Source organism: Vombatus ursinus, unplaced genomic scaffold (assembly GCF_900497805.2).
Source record: "Vombatus ursinus unplaced genomic scaffold, bare-nosed wombat genome assembly UNPS02014785.1, whole genome shotgun sequence".
NCBI lineage: Eukaryota > Metazoa > Chordata > Mammalia > Diprotodontia > Vombatidae > Vombatus > Vombatus ursinus.
Window position 1 is genome coordinate 1,376,849 of NW_020954563.1, and position 4,878 is coordinate 1,381,726.

The 4,878-nt window shown below is 44.3% G+C and overlaps 1 protein-coding gene across 1 annotated transcript in view; it reads right to left on the reverse strand.

The window, feature by feature from the left end:
- The window catches only part of SRC (SRC proto-oncogene, non-receptor tyrosine kinase), an 84,053-nt gene extending 83,712 nt beyond the window's left edge, over positions 1-341 (reverse strand). Inside the window, exon 1 of the mRNA XM_027867112.1 lies at positions 152-341. The gene's annotated coding sequence lies outside the window, so the exon portion shown is untranslated. The remainder of the gene's footprint in view (positions 1-151) is intronic.
- Positions 342-4,878: the final 4,537 nt, after the last annotated feature.

Sequence of the window (4,878 nt, forward strand, 5' to 3'; positions counted from 1 at the left end):
CACACACACACACACACACACACACACACACACACACACACACACACGCCTCAACATTCTCCCTCCCCCTTTCCCCCTCCCCCTCCATACCCTAGACAGCGCGCCTAGGGTGAGGGAGAAAAGAAGGAGGCGGGGAGGGGGAATCTCTTACCTTCTCTCCCCAAGAAAGACAGTGGACCTCTTCCTCTTCCTCTGCCTCCTCACTCCCAATCCTCCCGCGACACCCAGACTGGCTGGCTCCGGTGGGGAGAATGAATTATCGGTCGGAGAGAGGACGAGGAAAGGCGGACGAGGGAGGGAGGGGAGGGAGAAAGGGAGGAGAAAGAAGGAGGGGAAGAAGAGGGAGGGAGGGAAGGAGGAGAAAGAGGAGAAAGAAGAATGGAGGGGAAGGGAGAGAAGGAAAGAGGAGGTAGAGGAAGAAGGAAATTCTAGGTGCTCCTGGTAGAGAGGAGATGGACTGAGAAGGGGTAGTTGGGGAGATAGGGATCTGGGCTACGGGAGTCTGGGATAGGGATCAGGGTGCCAGGAACGAAGGAGTAGGGATTGGGGCTACGAGGGTGAGGGGCGGGGATCTGGGCTCCGGAGGGTACAGCAAAGAGCCAAGGATGGAGGGGCGCGGGTGGCGTGTAGAGCTCGTGAAAGCGTGCTAGAAATAGGGGGACGAGGATAGAGAATTAAGGGGTGTGGGGAGGGGATGAGGGCTCGAAGGACGAGGATCTAAGCGGTGGGCGCGGTGTACCCTCCCACCCCTTAGCTGTGGCTGCTGGCGAAGGGCTATGAGTCCTGAGCGCAGTGCAAGCTTGGCGGTGTAGGCAGCTCCGCTCTCCTCCGGGCAGATTCAGGTCGAGGGTCGGGAGGCCTGCCCCAGCAGGGAAGAGAAAGGGAGAGAAAGCCGGCTGGTGCCCACCCCCACTACCTACGAAAAGGGAAAAGGATGCGAGGAGATTGAGATGGAACCAAAAGGAGGTCAAGCCAGTCCTGCCTCGAGACTAGAAACCCAGTCTACCCTGTCCTGGTCTGATGAATGTCTCATAGCCTCTTCGCCGTCGCCTTCTCCACCTCCTCCTTTCCTTCCCCTCCTCTTTCTTCCCTCCCTAGAGAGAGGGGGAAAAAAAAAACCCAAACCCTCTAGCGGAATATGGCAGCAAAACCGGAAACAGCTTGAGGAAGAAATCCCCCTCCCTTCTTCTCATCCTCCCTCCTCCCATTCCCCAACCCTTACCGCTCCCCCATTCTCCATCCCCCACCCTGGCACGGCCTGTAGTGAGCGCTGAGCTGGGAGCTGAAGAGGTATACCCCCTTCTCCCTGCGGATAGCGCTGCTGGCTGCATCTGGGGGAACAGCTGAGTGTCTTATTTGCTCCTGGTTCCCACAAACCAGAGGCCATAGCTCATTCGAGTAGTCACCTTACCGCACAGCCACCCCTATCCCCTCCCCAGCCTTTACATACATACTCTTTTAATCGTGAATCACCTCCAACCCTGGATGGGGAATGGGGGTGGAGATCCACATACTGTTTTGTTCGTCGGGGACCTAGCTTCTCCAAAAAGGGAAAATAGCCCTTGGACCATCCAGCGCTTCATTGCTGCTTCCCATACTTCCCAACTACACACTGTCTCAGTTTGTCATAGATGAGAGATCCCTGAACTGATTATATACATCGATTTTTTTGTAAAAAAATTACTAGTATTTCTAAATACAAATAATACTTTATGTTTATTTATACAGTGCTTTTACATCTGTTTTAAAATTTGATCCTGTGAAGTGGGTTAGAACATATCCACATTTTACAGGAGAGGGAAATGACTCTTAGAGAAGTAAAATGTCTTGCCCTAAGGCAGGTTTTGTCCTTTGGCAGTCTGTTAAAGTCCATGAATCCTTTCTCAAAAAAAAAAAAATGTGTGTGTATATATATATATATATATTTAAGGCATGAAATAAAATGTATGGGATAAATAATACCTAGCAAAGTGCTTTACAAATATCTCATGTGATCCTCACAACCCTTCAAGGAAGGTGCTATTATTATCCCCATTTTATAGTTGAGGAAACTGAGTCAAAGAAGCCAAGGGACTTGCCCAAGGTGGCAGAGCTAGGAAGTGCCTGAGACCCAACTAGAACTCAAGTCTTCCTGAGTCCAGGCCCAGCATTCTATCCACTGTGTCACAGCCACATTACAAAAGAAATCAATTATCAAAATATTTTTTAAAACAAGGTCATGGACCCCAGGTTAAGACTGGAATATCTCTCTAGCAGGCTCCTAGTCCCAGCTTTCCCCACTCAGCCATCATTGGGAGCTCAGGAAAGCAAGGAGAATGATTTGAATCTTTTACTAGTGTGAAGGACACTTCCCTCCCCAGACAAAAATAATCATAATAATTAGCTGCTTTGTATTTTCACTGAAAGTAGCAAGAGTCAAGAATGATGGACAGAGCTAGAGTGCCTACCTTTCTCAGGAGGGTAGGCTGCCTTCTTTTCATTAATTCCCTGAACAAGCATTTCTTATACTCCTACTACGAGCAAAACATTGCTATACTTGCTGGGGAAAGTACAAAGCTTAGATAAGACTGGTTTTATCCTGATCTCTGGATCCATTCATTGATCTGTCCCATCCAGTACCTGGTTCCTCTTATTCTATTCCCATTCCTTCCTTCTTTCGTAGTCATGGAATTTCTCTGCTTGGTCCCCAAGCACAAAGATCCACGGGAAATTTCATCTGTGGGAAAGGTGAGGCAGAGTCTACAGTGGGGGAGGAGGGGGAAGATCAGGATGGAAACTTGGGAGTTTAAAAAAAAAAGAGGCAGAGAATAATTAGGTATTTAGAATAATAGAATAATAATTTAGAATTTAAAATGAAAATTTAGCCACAGAATTAAGTACCATCTCCTCATTCTAGAATTCAAAGTCCTGTAAAATCAGTCCCTCTCTAAACTATCTGAGGAGCAAGGACAAGGTAAAATCATGTATTATTCTTGAGATTTTGTGATCCAATGTAATGTAGTGGTAAGAGCTCTGGACTTGGAGTCTGGAGAGACAAGGATTTAAGGGCAGTTAAATGTATGACCCTGGGAAAGTCATTTTACCTCTATTTATTGATTTTCTGATCTTCTTAGTATAACTGGATAAAGTTCTTATAGAGTCAGGAAGACCTGAGTTCAAATCCTGCCTGAGATTGTGTGAACCTATGCAAGTCACTTAACCTCTTTCAGTTTCCTCATCTGTAAAATGAGAATAATTACAGCACCTATCTCCCAGAGTGGTTGTGAGGATCACATGAAATCGTGTTTTGTAAAGCACTTTGCAAGCTTTAGAGTATAGAGATGCTAGCTTTTACTATTATTATTATTAATAAAATGGAGTAAAATAATCATTGTATTGCCTTTCTCTGGGGGTTACTAGGAGGAAAAAACACATCACAAAAGTTATGTAAGTGTTAGTTGCTATATTATTATCTCTATATCGCCATAGCCTCTAACATAGGGACTTACACAGTCAATGCTTGATAAGTGTTTATTGAATGAAGGAGCACATAATTTTTGTATATTGATTTCCATTAACACATACTATTCACTAATAGATTGTTATTTACATATGTATATATGTGTATATGTATATATGCCTATATACATATATGTACATATATGTACATGTACATGTATGTATGTATAGCTATAGATATATGTATATCTAAAAAAATAGATTATTTTATTCTTTCATGCCTCCACATGGGAGGAGGTGACCCTCAATTCTCAAAGACAAAGTCAGTAAAACACAGACTCTGATAGGTCTATAGTTTGAGTCTGGGCCCCAAAACAAACTAACGTGGGCTGCTGTCTAAGATCCAGGTTAACAAAGCATCTTTCAAAGTATCAAAGATTCTTTAACATAATATAAACATGTATGCAAGATGTTTGATAAAAACCACAACTTGTGACCATTTATGAACAATAAATGCCCTACAAATAACAAATGTTTATATAAATTAGTTGAGCTCCAACCTATGCAACCAAAATCCAAGGTATGATCATGTCATTCCCCTGCTCAAGAAGTAGCTCTCCACTGCCTCCAGGATAAACTACAAACTCTTCTGTTTGGCCTTTAGAGCCCTCCACAATTTGGCTCCAAAGACTCTCCATTCTCCCCACAATTCATCTCCAGTCTCCAGACCTTTGCACTGGCTATTATTACCCAGGCCTCCTCACCTCTGCCTTTTAAAACCTCCCTCCTATGCTTCTTCACTTCACTAACTACTGGTTCCTTCTCCTCCCCTACCCCCACAATGGCTTTGTATATATTCTGTACCAACTTGTCTGTGTATGTTGTTCCCCTCAGCAAAATGTAAGCTCCTTAAGGATAAATACTGTTTAATTTTTGTCCTCATTCCAATCACCTAGCATGGTACCTAGTACATATTTTTCAGTTGTGTCCAACTCTCTGTGACCCCGTTTGGGGTTTTCTTGGCAAAGACATGGGAGTGTTTTGCCATTTCCTTCTCCAGCTCATTTTATATTTGAGGAAACTGAGGCAAATAGGGTTAAGTGACTTGCCCAGGGTCACACAGCTAGTAAGTGTCTGAGGACAGGTTTGAACTCAGGAGTCTTCCTGACTCTAGGCCCAGAGCTCTGTCTACTGCGCCACCTAGCTGCCTACATAGGAGACACTTAATAAATGCTTATTGATAAATTTATTTTCTCACTCTATTCCCCTTCACTTTGCATTCCAGTCAAATCTGTCTAGTTGATGTTTTCCTGATCATATCTCATAATTTTCCCACTGAAAATGTTTGCTCACACTATTCCCTATACCTGGATTGCTTTGTCTTCTCACGTCTGCCCACTGAATTCTACCCATGCAAGTGTAGAGGGATGCACTAGATGA